At 43.5% G+C, this 15,710-nt stretch overlaps 1 protein-coding gene across 2 annotated transcripts in view; it reads right to left on the bottom strand.

Moving 5' to 3' along the window:
- LOC141272008 (uncharacterized) overlaps positions 1 to 15,710 on the bottom strand; it is a 326,760-nt gene that overhangs the window by 22,108 nt on the left and 288,942 nt on the right. The window contains exon 1 of one of the 2 annotated variants that reach the window (XM_073682286.1): positions 3,239 to 3,324. The exons of the other annotated variant lie outside the window; for it this stretch is intronic. The gene's annotated coding sequence lies outside the window, so the exon portion shown is untranslated. Of the gene's footprint in view, positions 1 to 3,238; positions 3,325 to 15,710 lie in introns of those variants that run through there. 2 annotated transcript variants of the gene reach the window in all.

Below are 15,710 nucleotides of genomic sequence, written 5' to 3'. Positions count from 1 at the left end.
ACTATATAAATCCATGCTGTTTGCATGGATTTATATAGTGTGACCAATTTGTCAAGCACTTTCCAAGTGATGCTAAAATCGCTTGGAAAGTGCTTGTCAACCCGCATGCGGAAATGCAAGTGAAGAACGCTTCACATCCGCATGTCCCTGGCAGGAAAAAAGCATGTACAATCCGCATGCGTTTTTTTCTGCCAGGGAGATGGAGAAACGCTCAGGAAAAAATCCTGAGCATTTCTGCATTGTGGGCACATAGAACATTAACCCCTTAACAACAAACGACTGACATAGCACATCATGAGCAGGTACTATGTCCGTCATGCATTAAAACTGTCACTGTGTGAAAACAAACAGTGATAGCTCCGTGCTGACAGCAGTCACTGACAGCTGAGCGGCACGGCCTGAGATGCAGGAATCCATTTCAACTCTGTGAGTGCAGCAATCAGTCAGTCAATCTGACTGAATGATCACAGCATGTGATCGCTAGGATGTGCTGAAATATCAGCACTTCCCTGCATGATCACTGCCAGGAGCTCCGCTCAGCTGACAGCAGAACTGTGCAGTAACTGCTAGGGCTGGTGCTCGCAATGCCCTAGGCTGATTAACCCTCCAGATGCCGTGATCAATAGCAACAGGGGCATTTGGGAGGTTGTGAGAGGGAGTGGACTCCCTCTCTTACCCCCGCAACAAAATCAGAGGGAGCTGATGGTTGTCATGGCACCCAGATGTCAAACAATGACCTCCTTGCGTGCCAGGTATGTTAAACTGTGAGACCATGCTATAGGTAGGGTCTAACAGGCGATCAGCCTGTGTAATATCACAGGTCTCATACACTGCAGTGCATCTGTATTGCAATGCATGAGACCAGTGATCAGACTAAAAAAGTTAATGTCCCATAGAGGGACTAAGTAAAAAAGTTAATAATATAATTGAAAAACTTATTTTAAAAAAAAAAACTACAAAAAATATTAAACCAATAAATACATATTTATGTAAAAACAAAAATAAAAAAGTACTTATTTGGTATCGCCACGTTCAGAACGACCTGATCTATAAAACTGTCACACTAGTTAACTCCTACAGTAAACGCTGTAAAAAAAAGTGGCAAAAAATTATGTTTCTTTATCATGCTGCTGGAAAAAAGTGGAATAAAACGCGATCAAAAAGACCAATGTAAATAAAAATTGTATCGCTGAAAACATCATCTTGGCCCACAAAAAACTTACCGCCATGCAGCTCCATCAGTAGGAAAAAAAAGTTATAGCTCTCAGAATATAGTGATACAAAAACAATATTTTTTCTATAAAATTGTTTTTATTGTGTAGAAGCGACAACACATAACAAAATGATATAAATGTGGTATCGCTGTAATCGTACTAACCCAAAGAATAAAGCTTCCTTATCACTTTTACCACATGTTGAATGGCATAAAAAAACACAAAAAACAATCTCTGAGTTGCTGGTTTTTGTTCATTCTGCCTTCCAAAACTCGGAATAGAAAGCGATCATAAAAGGTTATGGTACCAATAAAAATGTCAACTCGTCCCACAAAAGACAAGCCCTCACATGACTTTGTCGGAAAAAATATAGAAAAATTATAGCTCTCAAAATATGGCAATGCGAAAGCTTGTTTTTGTAAAAAAAAAAATATTTTTTTAATGTGAGATAGCAGGCAAAGATAAAAAACTGATACAAATCTGGTATCGTTGTAATTGCATCGACCCGAAGAATAAAATCATCTAATCACTTATACTGCATGACGAATGGCGTAAAAAAGAAATAAAACCAATTCACCTACTATTGATTTGTTCATTCTACCTCCTAAATATTGCATTAAGGCTCGGTGAACATTTATGCTGCGCTCTACGCTGAGCGCTTACGGCAGCGTTTCCGTGTAAATCTCTGAAATATGTGATTCATATGGAACACCCAGCAGAAGATTCCCTATAATGAGGCAGATGGAGACACTGTGGACTGTGCCCATCTTTTTAGGCGTGCATAAAAGCGCAGTGGCCACAGTTTTGTGCACCTCTTAAAAGCCGAATACCGCCAAATATAAGCCAAACACAGTCCAGAGTGTCTCTGCTGCCTCATTAGTGAATAGATACCTGGGGGGTGTCATTTTGAATCGCACATTTTATAGATTTAGATGGACACCCGGATGTAAGTGCTTAGCATAGAGAACAGGATAAATGTGATACAAAATATTCTGTAAATGAAACCAATTAAAGCTTCTACTCAATCAGGTTCGTCATCTGCTAAGAGAAATAAAGGGGGTGTCCACATTACCAGTAGCACAAAGGCTCTGGAAAAGTGACATGGCTCCCACCAAAAAAAAAATCCTGTGAAATCTGCACTCCCGAACCAAAATGCCCCCTCCTCTTGAGCCCCACAGTGTGCAGTTAGCGTCTACATGTTTGGCATTATTGTAGCAAGGAGAGCCCACATATTTTATGGCGTGCGTGTCTCCAGAAGCTGAGCTGTGCACTATGTATGGGCTCTACAATGTACTGGGCACTACAATGGCATATTTGCATTTTCACTTAGCAACAACCAGTGCTGCTCGTTCTGGAAAATACCCATGGAGTCAAAATCATCACCTCACCTGTAGATGAATTCCCAGAGGGGTTTTATTTCCAAACTGGGGTCAGTTGATAGAGGATTCTTCTCTTCTGGCGCTTAGGGGCTCTGTATATGGAGTCGGCAACTTTTCTACAAAAATTTGTTCTACAAGAGTCAAATAGCGCTCCGTCCCTCCCTAGTCTCGTCATGTGGTCAAACAGTACTGTACAGCTACATGTGGGGTATTGCCACATTCATGAGAAATTGTGTAACAAATTATGCCATCACTTTTACCCATTTCCCCTTGTGAAAATGTAAAATCTGTAAATTTATCACTAACATGAAGTACAATATGTCATTAAAACATTCTGAGAATCCCTGGGCTACGCTGAAGCGTTCCAGAGTTATTACCACATAAAGGGACACTGGTCAGATTTTAAAAATGAGGCTCGGTCCTTAAGGGGTTAATATCTCTTGATAGTGACAACATGGAGCGGGCGACGGCCATAATGGAGACTGTACAGTAACAGAGCAGCGAGCGACGTCAGGAGGGAAGTGACCCAATCTAATCCAATACAGACAGACCCTGATATAGAGACACAGACGGGAACACGTTCTGTCTCCTGGAATGTGACCGCAGCACTGAGGGGGTTAATAGTAATGGGGGATCTCCACATACCTCCACCTGCAGAGCCGCCACCACATATATGGCTGTTCTGTGCGCACAGGACCTGTGATGAGGTCACAGGAGGGGAGGAGTCAGGGGTCACATGATCAGGGGCCTCAGTGGATGCAGGACTCTGCTGTGCTGGTTGTCATGGTGCTGGATGAGGTGAAGGTTATGTGTGGGGTCAGGAGGGGTTTACAGTGTGGATGTAGCAGAGCGGCGTGTGTACGAGGTGTACGGAGCAGAGCCGCGTGTGTACGAGGTGTACGGAGCAGAGCCGTGTGTGTACGAGGTGTACGGAGCGGAGCCGCGTGTGTACGAGGTGTACGGAGCGGAGCCGCGTGTGTACGAGGTGTACGGAGCGGAGCCGCGTGTGTACGAGGTGTACGGAGCAGAGCCGTGTGTGTACGAGGTGTACGGAGCGGAGCCGCGTGTGTATACGAGGTGTACGGAGCGGAGCCGCGTGTGTACGAGGCGTACGGAGCAGAGCCGCGCGTGTACGAGGCGTGCGGAGCGGAGCCGCGCGCGTACGAGGCGTGCGGAGCGGAGCCGCGCGCGTACGAGGCGTGCGGAGCGGAGCCGCGCGCGTACGAGGCGTGCGGAGCGGAGCCGCGCGCGTACGAGGCGTGCGGAGCGGAGCCGCGCGCGTACGAGGCGTACGGAGCGGAGCCGCGCGCGTACGAGGCGTACGGAGGGGAGCCGCGCGCGTACGAGGCGTACGGAGCGGAGCCGCGCGCGTACGAGGCGTACGGAGCGGAGCCGCGCGTGTACGAGGTGTAGGGAGCGGAACCGCGCGTGTACGAGGTGTACGGAGCGGAGCCGCGCGTGTACGAGGCGTGCGGAGCCGCGTGTGTATGAGGTGTACGCAGCGGAGTCGTGTGTGTATGGCATGTATCGAGCGGAGCTGTGTACTATGTACACATGGGGTTAGACTGTCAATCGTCTGGTGTGGGATGGAGAGAATCTAACCGGGGGCCACACTGGATTATTCAGGTCTCTGTATCATCTCCGTCCTTCTTTTCAGTCTATGATTTCTCTGAAACGCCAGAGAATATCGCAGGCTCAATTTCATGGCCGGCGTCAGCATCCAGCGCACCAGGGCAAGTGCCGGGGCCTTGAGTAAGCGGGGAAGGAGGGGGCCCACTCGCCACGCTCGGGCCCGTGAGTCGGGTGAGCCCAGTTCCAGCGCCTGCGAGTGGGCCCTCCCCGCTTGCTCAGGGTCCCTGCACTTGCAATACTTACTCTCCTTGCTCCTCCACAGCTCTGGCGTCTTCTGACACTCTCACATCTCACTGTGAGCGTCACAGTGCAGAGAGCCGGAAGACTGCAACGCTGAGGAGTCCAGAGAAGCGGCCAGCGAGGAGAGGTGAGTATTTGATTTTTTTACATTTTTTTATGTATGGAGCATTATATATGGAGCATTATATGGGGCACAGTATTCTATATAGAGCATTATATGAGGTCCAGTATCTTGCATGGAGCATTATATGAAGTCCAGTATTTTGCATGGAGCATTATATGAGGTCCAGTATTCTGTATGAAGCATTATATGGGGTCCAGTATTCTGTATGGAGCATCACATGGGGCCCAGTATTCTGTTAGGAGCATTATATGAGGTGTAGTATTCTGCATGGAACATTATATGGGGTCCAGTATTCTGTTAGGAGCATTATGTGGTGCCCAGTATTCTGTTATGAGGACTATGTGCTGCCCATAAAACTGTATGCAGGACTATATGGAGCCCATAATACTATATGGAGGACTATGTGGTGCCCATAATACATATGGAGAACTATACTGTACGGTCTAAAATTAAATCTTTTGAATCCCGCCAGGGCACGCACTGTGCGCTGTGACAATTCGCTGGTTTCTGAGCTATTGTAGAATTTACAATTGATATCACTTATGGAACGTAGGAAGTCAGTGAAATCTTTGGCAATATGCTATACCTATATTTCTCTGCCGCATCTGTGCATCATGAATCGTGGTATGTGTTAAAATGGCCCACTGAGAATCTTTCACCTGGGGCCCATAAAAACCTGGAGCCGGCCCTGTTCTGATTCATGCTGCTCAGGTTTCAAGTAATACTCCATGAATATAAAGTGTAACCGTTGTTTTAATTTTTACCTAATAATAATGTAGAGCAAGCGATTTTAATAAACTTTCAAATATACAGTACAGACCAAAAGTTTGGACACACCTTCTCATTTAAAGATTTTTCTGTATTTTCATGACTATGAAAATTGTACATTCACACTGAAGGCATCAAAACTATGAATTAACACATGTGGAATTATATACTTAACAAAAAAGTGTGAAACAACTGAAAATATGTCTTATATTCTAGGTTCTTCAAAGTAGTCACCTTTTGCTTTGATGACTGCTTTGCACACTCTTGGCATTCTCTTGATGAGCTTCAAGAGGTAGTCACCGGAAATGGTTTTCACTTCACAGGTGTGCCCTGTCAGGTTTAATAAGTGGGATTTCTTGCCTTATAAATGGGGTTGGGACCATCAGTTGTGTTGTGCAGAAGTCAGGTGGATACACAGCTGATAGTCCTACTGAATAGACTGTTAGAATTTGTATTATCTGTATTGTCTTTGTTACTATTTTACTAGTTTTTAAACATTAATTGTAATAAAGGTTTATTAATTTTATCTGGGTTTGTTCTGCTTCCCTTTTTTTGGGTATATTGTATGTTATTGGAAGTATTCCCTTCATTTATCGGTGACATATAGATATTGAATTTATCTTTTTTGTGTTTTCACAGTGAGCTAGGCCATGGACATTAGAGCAAGAGACCAGCAGTGGCTCTCTAATTTAGATACCATTTTTAAGGGTGAAATTATGCAAAGTAGCAATACTGAAAATGGGAGCATCATTGAAATGAAAAATACTTTCAAACATCTTTTTAAGAAAAGAGTACTTATCTAGTGGAACAAAGCCGCTCTTGAAAACTACTTTGCAAAAAATCTAGTACCAAGCTGCCTAAAAGTCAGAATTCTACCTTCTTTTCCCATTGAAGACTCATTCTTTCGCAATAGATGGGAGGAAACCTGCTCTAATTGTTCAAGATCCCTGATCGAGATCTTAATTGGTATGACTAAAAAATCCCTAGAAGCTTTGGAAGTAGAGATTGAAGCCCTCCAGGGGAAACTGAATATTGTCCCATCTACTGCCGACATGGAAATTTTCAGAAGTGAAGTCGACAAACTCTTCAACACTGAGATCCATTGACAATATGGAAAGGAGTCTGCTGCTCACTGAACACCTGCTCACTGGGGTAGATGTTGGGGAGGGTGGTAGTAGGGAGCTGCAGGACAGTGAGGCAGCTAGCTGGATGACAGAAGGGGGGGGGGTAGAGGGAAGAGTGCCAGAGAGGCTAGTCCAGATCTGGCACACCCCAATAAGTTTGCAAAGTTGGCAGATGAGGGGGGTGTCGGTACAGGGGTAGCACTGCTGCAGCAAGGCATATCCTCTGAAAGCCGGAGGAGTGTCAGCTCCAGTAAGGGGGGAAATAGGAGAGCAGGGCAGGCCAGGCAGGTGCTGGTAGTAGAGGACTCAATTATTAGGGGAACAGATAGGGCAATCTGTCACAAAGACAGGGATCGTCGAACAGTGTGCTGCCTACCTGGCGCTCGAGTCCGGCACATCGCTGATCGGGTTGACAGATTACTGGGAGGGGCTGGTGAGGACCCAGCAGTCATGGTGCACATTGGTACAAATGACAAAGTTAGAGGTAGGTGGAAGGTCCTTAAAGATGATTTCAGGGAATTAGGCTACAAGCTTAAAGCAAGGACCACCAAGGTGGTATTCTCTGACATACTGTACCACGTGCCATGCACGTGGTACAGGCAGGAAGATAAATAAGTGGCTCAGGAATTGGTGTAGGAAGGAGGGGTTTGGGTTCCTGGAGAACTGGGCCGACTTCTCAGTTGGCTACAGGTTCTACACTAGGGACAAGCTGCACCTCAATGGGGAGGGTGCAGCTGTGCTGGGGGAGAAAATGGCTAGAAGGTTGGAGGAGTGTTTAAACTAGGGATTGGGGGGGGGTATTCATTTTATAGGTGGGGAAGATAGTGCAGATAGTGACCTGGGCACAAATAAAGAAATTGGGGGTGAATTTAGAGCAGTCAATATAGTAAAAAGGAATAGAGGTACAGAGAGAAACATAAAATGCATGTACACTAATGCCAGAAGCCTCACCAACAAAATGGAGGAATTAGAATTAATTTTGTTGGAAAATAATTATGACATGGTGGGGATATCTGAGCCATGGCTGGACCAGAGCCATGACTGGGCAGTTAATTTACAGGGCTATAGTCTGTTCAGAAATGACCGTACAAACAAGCGAGGGGTGGTGTGTTTATATGTAAAATCATCCTTAAAACCCATCGTGCGTGAATATATGTGAATCTAATGAAAATGTAGAGTCCCTGTGGGTGGAGATAAGGGGAGGGGGAAAAAATAATAAATTACTGATAGGGGTTTGTTATAAGTCTGCCAAAATAATGGAAACAGAGGAGAATATCATCATAAAGCAAATAGATGAAGCAGCGACTCAAGGAGAAGTCATTATTATGGGGGACTTCAACTACCCAGAAATACATTGGGGAACAGAAACCTGTAGTTCAAGCAAAGGTAAAAAGTTTTTGACAACTATGAGAGACAATTACCTTTCACAACTGGTTCAGGACCCAACAAGAAGGAGGGCACTGCTAGACCTAATATTAACCAATTTTACGGGTCCGGGTGGTGGAACCTCTGCTTCGGTGCAAGGAGGGGCCAGAGGGGCGTGACTAAGTGCCTACTTGGACCGACCCAGGTCACACTGCGGCTTAGTCGACTCCGTGAACCAGGGAGGGACCGGGCAGGTGAACCAGTGCCACTCTGGGACCGACCTTGTGTGAGAGCAGGCGACTCCCACGGGTCAGATGACAGGAGCTGACTGGTGCAGCGGATGAGCATGGCAGGAAGGCTGGCGGGTGGTCCGGGTAGATAAGCAGGCAGTTACGGCGGATAGCCAGACAGGTGCTCTGGGTAGGCAAGCTGGCAGGCACGGCAGGTTACTTGGCAGGTGCTCCGGGTTGGCGGACACGGCAGGTAACTGGCAGGTGCTCCAGGTAGGCAGGCTGGCGGAAACGGCTGGTTACTTGGCAGGTGCTCTGGGTAGGAAGGCTGGCGGGCACGGCAGGTAACAGGCAGGTGTTCCAGGTAGGCAGGCTGATGGACCCGGCAGGTAACTGGCAGGTGCTCCAGGTAACAGGCTGGCGGGCACGGCTGTTAGACAGACTGGCGGGCTGAACTGTTAGACTGGCGGGCTGGACTGACAGGCAGCGGGGCCAGAGGAAAGTGTTAGCCCACAAACAACAACCTTGCACAGGCACCTCCATTTTGGAAGAGGTGGCTTATATAGGAAAAGTCCTCCGGCCATTGGCCGGGGACACTTTAGGACGGCGCGCGGCCCCTTTAAGATGGAGGGAGCGCACCCTAAGCACAGTGCCCGGGAAGCTGCGTGTGGTGCGCGCCACAGCAACAGCAGGTGAGCAGGAAGATGCCGGACCGGGACCGCGGCAGTGAGGGGAATGGCGTCTCTGCCCGGCAGGAGGTAGAAACGCAGATGCTACAACCAACAGGCCAGACCGCATATCAAATATAAGAGTTGGGGGTCACTTGGGTAATAGTGATCACAAAATAATAAGTTTTCATGTATCCTTTAATAAGATATGTAGTAGAGGGGTTACAAGGACACTAATCTTTCGGAAGGCAAATTTCCAACGGTTGAGAGATGATCTTAGTGCAATAAACTGGGACGATATCCTGAGACATAAAACTACACAAAGCAAATGGCATACCTGAGGAAGTGGACGGGACGTCCACAAAACGCGTAGTAATCGTAGCTTTTAGCAATAAACTACAAGATTGTTTAATTATACAATCTCTCGTTAAATTTCTTCACCACGGAGGAGCGCAGATTTTTTTTCCCAGCACCAACTTCATCCTACTACAGACTACCTTACAAGATCCCTAGGGATTCTGTGCTGGCTGCAGCCCTTCGCCACAAATTCTTACATGAGTTGTGCATTACACAACTCATAAAGGTGAGCACATTTCTCCTTTTTATCTACTTGGTTGTTGTTGGATAACAGAGCTATTGCGCCCATATCTCTCTACTTATTTTAAAGCAAATGGGAGACATTTATTAGCATCCTGAATAGGACCTGTGCACAATATATACCCTATGGGAATTAACATGCTAGAAATAGGAGGAAACCACTATGGCTAAATAGAGATGTAAGGGGCGCAATAGGTGACAAAAAGAAAGCATTTAGAGAACTAAAGCAAGTAGGTAGTGATGAGGCATTACATATATACAGAAAATTAAATAAATTCTGTAAAAACCAAATCAAGACTGCAAAGAATGAGACAGAGAGACTCATTGCCAGAGAAAGTGAAAATAATCCCAAAATATTCTTTAACTACATAAATAGTAAAAAACTAAAAAATTATAGTGTTGGCCCCCTTAAAAATAGTCTGGGTGAAATGGTGGATGAGGATGAGGAAAAAGCCAATATGCTAAACTATTTTTTTTTCAACAGTATTTACACAAGAAAATCGCATGACAGAAAACATGATCAGTGATCACAGAAATTGTCCATTAAATGTCACTTGCTTAACCCAGCAGGAAGTACGGCGACATCTAAAACTCACTAAAGTTGACAAATCCCCGGGACCGGATGGGATACACCCGCGAGTACTGCAGGAATTAAGTAACGTCATAGATAGACCATTATTTTTAATCTTTAAAGATTCCATAATAACAGGGTCTGTACCACAGGACTGGCGTATAGCAAATGTGGTGCCAATATTCAAAAAGGGGACAAAAACTGAACTTGGAAATCATAGGCCAGTAAGCTTAACCTCTACTGTGGGTAAAATCCTGGAGGGTTTCCTAAGAGATGCTATACTAGAGTATTTGAAGAAGAATAACCTCATGACCCAATATCAACATGGGTTTACGAGGGACCGTTCCTGTCAGACTAATCTGATCAGCTTTTATGAGGAGGCAAGTTCTGGACTGGACCAAGGAAATGCAGTGGATGTTATGTATATGGACTTTTCAAAAGCTTTTGATACGGTTCCACACAAAAGATTGATACATAAAATGAGAACAATGTGGATATGGGAAAATATATGTAAGTGGGTTAAGTTCAGTGATAGGAAACAAAGGGTGGTTATTAATGGAACACACTCAGACTGGGTCTCAGTTAACAGTGGGGTACCACAGGGGTCAGTATTGGGCCCGCTTCTTTTTAATATATTTATTAATAACCTTGTAGGGGGCATACAGAGTAGTATTTCAATATTTGCAGATGACACTAAACTCTGCAGGGTAATCAATACTGAGGAGGACAATTTTATATTACAGGAGGATCTATGTAAACTAGAAGCTTGGGCTAATAAATGGCAAATGAGCTTTAATGGGGATAAATGTAAGGTAATGCACTTGGGCAGAGGAAGTAAAATGTATAATTATATGCCTAATTGTAAATCACTGGGCAAAACTGTAACTGAAAAAGACCTGGGTGTATTGGTGGACGACAAGATCACGTTTGGTGGCCAGTTTCAGGCCGCTGCTGCAAAGGCAAATAAAATAATGGGATGCATTAAAGGCATAGATGCTCAAGAGGAGAACATAATTTTACCTCTATACAAGTCACTAGTGCAACCACACTTAGAATACTGTGTACAGTTCTGGTCTCCGGTGTATAAGAAAGACATAGCTGAACTAGAGCGTGTGCAGAGAAGAGCGATCAAGGTTATTAGAGGACTGGGGGGGTCTGCAATACCAAGACAGGTTATTACACTTGGGGTTATTTAGTTTGGAAAAACAAAGGCTTAGGGGTGATCTTATTACTATGTACAAGTATATAGGGGGACAGTACAAAGACCTTTCTACTGATCTTTTTACTCTGAGGCCTAAGACGGGGACAAGGGGGCATCTTCTACATCTGGAGGAAAGAAGGTTTAATCATAATCACAGACGCAGATTCTTTACTGTAAGAGCAGTGAGACTATGGAACTCTTTGCCGCATGATGTTGTAATGAGTGATTCACTACTAAAATGTAAGAAGGGCATGGATGTCTTTCTTGAAAAGTATAATGTTACAGGTTATATATACTAGATTCCTTGATAGGGCGTTGATCCAGGGAACTAGTCTGATTGTCGTATGGAGTCAGGAAGGAATTTTTTTCCCCAATGTGGAGCTTAGTGTTTGCCACATGGTTTTTTTTTTTGCCTTCCTCTGGATCAACATGTTAGGCTATGGGTTGAACTAGATGGACTTAGTCTTCCTTCAACCTTAAAACTATGTTACTTGGGAAAATGAAGTACAGCACATTAAGACTAGAAAATTTCAACGTGATTTACCGGACTATCAAAGAAACAATGTTTATAGGTGGCAACAATCCCATGTTCTTAAAAGGGCTTTTTCTAACTCATCCATCTCCTCCATGGAAAGTGCATCAAGGATACGCACTGAAAGAAATACTTTTCATTGAGAGGAAAATGTAAGGATGGAAACAGGAACTACTCAACATTTCAAAGGAATTTGAGATCCTCCACTGAGCCGTCCAAACTTAAGGTAATCAATTTTTCAGACGTTGAACTATCCCCAGATCAAATTGAGGTTCTAAGATTGGGCTTAATATTTTCTCCTGTGATTTCCTTAGATTTTTTCACAGCACTGAAAGATTTGATTTGTTTGTGAGAAAGTTGGTATTGAAGATGCTACATAATAAAACCCTGTCAGAAGGGGGAGGGACAACAGAGGAACAAGCATCAATTGCCATTTTGGAAGAGCTTAGTAGTGCGACATCAACACCCTCTACCACCAGTAAATTCATAGTCCCAAAGCCCAAAAAATTTCCACCTCTCAGTCTTTACCCAGAAATTGAGTTTTTTTGTGAAATTAGTAACAGGAATTTCGTAACATTCCCACTGGAATATGGAATGACAATCTAAACCTGAAACAGAGGCAGGCATTGAGAGAGTTAAAACTATTAAAGAATGTAGTAATAAAGCCAGCCGACAAAAGGGGCAGAGTCGTACTATGGACAACCTCAATGTACAAGAAAGAAGCCCTCCGCAATTAAGAGATCTTAATTGTTATAAAAGACTATTACTTAACCCAACCTCTCTTTTTCAGAACCACCTACATGACATTGTGTAACAAGCCTTCTGCAACGGCACCATCTCTAAAGAGATAATGAATGGTCTCATTCCAGAAACTCAACGCACACCATTCCTGTACCTCCTCTCGAAAGTGCATAAATCCTCTACCAATCCTCCAGACCGCCCCAATGTGTCCGGAAATGGGAGTCTTTTTGAGCAAATAAGTAAGTTTCTTGATTTTCATCTTAAACCAATAGTAGGCTCTCTCCCGTCATACATTAAGGTTACTGATGATGTGCTCAGAAAAATGGAAGTATTCCCCTCGAGGAGGGTATGTGGTTTGTGATTTTGGATGTCGAGTCTTTATACACCTCGATTTGACATTGGGATGGTATTGAAGCCTCTAGGATCTTTCTGTACATGACCACAATGGAACCTAGTCTTATCAAATTTCTTTTGTCTCTCTTGGAGTATGCTCTCATACATAATTTCTTTATTTTTAAGGAGACTCTATATCTCTCCAGCTCCAAGTGACGGTTATGGGGGCTGCCTTTGCACCCTCATATGCAAACTTCTTCCTTAGCTTATGGGAAAGAATGATATTTTTGACCAAACCAATACCCATGATAGAAAAAGCCTCCACATGGATTAGTTTCATAGCTGACGTTCTTAATATCTGGCAGGGCTCTGAATTGGATCTACTTACTTTTGTTAGACATCTGAACCAGAATGATGTTAATGTAAAACTTACATGCAACTACAGTCAATCAAGCATCGACTTCTTGGACACTAAAATCTATAAAGGTAAGGACAGGTTTCTACACACAGGTGTTCAGGAAAAACATGGCAGTTAACTCTTTACTACACGCCACCTCCTCTCATCTCAAACCCCTCTAAAACAGCATTCAATATGGCCAGTTCCTTAGGACAAGAAGGATTTGTTCTAATGAATCTTCTTTCCAAACACAAGCCCTAGAATTTATAGAACGATTTTCCCAGAGAAGTTATTCTAATCCTGTTATCCAACGTGCTGGACTAGAGCATGCAAGAAGAATAGGACAGATCTGCTAAAACCTAAAATACAAACCTCACCCTCACTTGAAGTAAGATTTATCTCCACCTATAATGAGAAATGGAACTCAATGAGAAATGCATAATCGGTGCGATTACAGCAATACCAGATTTATATCGGGTTTTTATGTTTGCCAGCTGTCACACACTAAAAGATGCATTTTATTGCAAAAACTAGTTTTTGCATCGCCATATTTTGAGAGTTATAATTTTTTCATATTTTGGCGGACAGTCATGTGAGGGTTTGTTTTTTGTGGGGCGAGATTGACGTTTTTATTGGTACCATTTTCAGACACGTCATTTTTTGATTGCTTTCTATTTCGATTTTTGGGAGGCAGAATGAACGAAAACCTGCAATTCAGGAAAAGTTTGTATGGTTTTTTTTTTGTGGCATTCCGCGTGTGGTAAAATTGATAAGGCAGCTTTATTCTTCGGGTCAGTTCGATTACAGCAATACCACATTCATATCTTTTTTTATGTTTTGTCGCTTTTTAGGCATAGGTTTGTGTTAGGGTTAGGGTTGTGCTAGGATTGGAGTTGTATTACGGTTGGGGATATGGTTGTGTTGGGGATGGGATTTTTTCAAAAGTAAAGAAAAAAAATTATGACGATATGGCGACTAGTGATGAGCGCAAGTGCTCCCTACTTGAGTTTGCATTGGGTGCTCGGGTATGCACCGAGTATCGTGGGTGCTCGAGTGAGATGCTCGAGTCGTTGCCCTATATGTTTCGCAGCAGACATACAGCACAAAAAAACTTGCGGGGATTACCTGCCATGCACGAGCGAGCTCCTCATATTTTTTTGGGGATGTCTAACAACCGTGAAACATGCGGGACGGAGACTTAAACATGTCACTCGAGCACCCGCGATACATGGTGCATACCGAGTACCCGATGCAAACTCAAGTAGCGAACACTTGCTCTCAAGACTAATGACAACTTATTCAATATGATGACCTAATGTTATCAAATTCTGTGTCGTACTTCTGGGTTCAAAATGTTCACTATACCCCTTTATAAAATACTTGACGGGTCTAGTTTCCAAAATGGGGTCACTTGTGGGAGGTTTCCACTGTTTAGGCGCATCAGGGGCTCTCCAGCCAATTTTGTGTTCAAAAAGTCACACAGTGCTCCTTCCCTTCTGAACCCTGCCGTGCGCCCAAACAGTGTATTTTCCCCACATATGGGGTATCAGCATACTCAGGAGAAATTGCACAACAGTTTTTGGGGTCCATTTTTTCCTCTTACACTTGTGAAAATAAAAAACTTTGGGCTAAAAGATCATTTTTGTGGAAAAAGTTAGATTTTTTTTATTTTCATGGCTACGTCCTAAATTTCTGTGAAGCACCTGGGGGTTCAGGGTGCTCACCACACATGTAAAGAAGTTTCTTGAGGGGCCTAGTTTCCAAAATGGTGTCACATGTGGGGGGTTTCCACTGTTTAGGCACATCAGGGGCTCTTCAAACGTGATATGGCGTCCGCTAATTATTCAAGCAAATTTTACATTCAAAAAGTAAAATGGCACTCTTTCCCTTCCGAGCCTTGCTGTGTGCCCAAACAGTGGTTTTCCCCCACATATGAGATATCAGCATGCTCAGGAGAAACTGGACAACAAATTTTGTGGTTCATTTTTTCCTGTTACCCTTGCGAAAATAAAAAAAAAATTGGGTCTAAAGTAACATTTTTGCGAGAAAATGTTAAATGTTTATTGTCTCTTCCACATTCCAAAAATTCCTGTGAAGGACCTGAAGGGTTAATAAACTTCTTGAATGTGGTTTTGAGCACCTTGAGGGGTGCAGTTTTTAGAATGGTGTCACTTTTGGGTATTTTCTGTCATAAAGGCCCCTCAAAGTCACTTCAAATGTGATGTGGTCGCTAAAAAAATGGTTTTGTAAATTTTTTTGTTAAAATGAGAAATCGCTGGTCAACTTTTAACCCTTATAACTTCCTAATCAAATAAAGTTTTGGTTCCAAAATTGTGTTGATGTAAAGTAGACATGTGGGAAATGTTATTTATTAACTATTTTCTGTGACATATCTATCTGATTTAAGGCCATGAAAATTCAAAGTTTGAAAATTGCAAAATTTTCCAAATGTTTTGACAAATTTCCAATTTTTTATTAAAGTATCGCAATTCATATCAGAAATGTTATCACTATCATGAAGTACAATATGTCACGAAAAAACAATCTCAGAATCAGGGGAATCCATTGAAGCGTTCCAGAGTTATTACCTCAAA

This window comes from Phyllobates terribilis, unplaced genomic scaffold (genome assembly GCF_046119375.1).
Source record: "Phyllobates terribilis strain yellow unplaced genomic scaffold, ASM4611937v1 Scaffold_5__5_contigs__length_657084704, whole genome shotgun sequence".
In the NCBI taxonomy this organism is placed as follows: Eukaryota; Metazoa; Chordata; class Amphibia; order Anura; family Dendrobatidae; genus Phyllobates; species Phyllobates terribilis.
The sequence above is the reverse complement of the archived record's forward strand: the minus strand, read 5'-3'. Positions and strand labels throughout refer to the sequence as shown.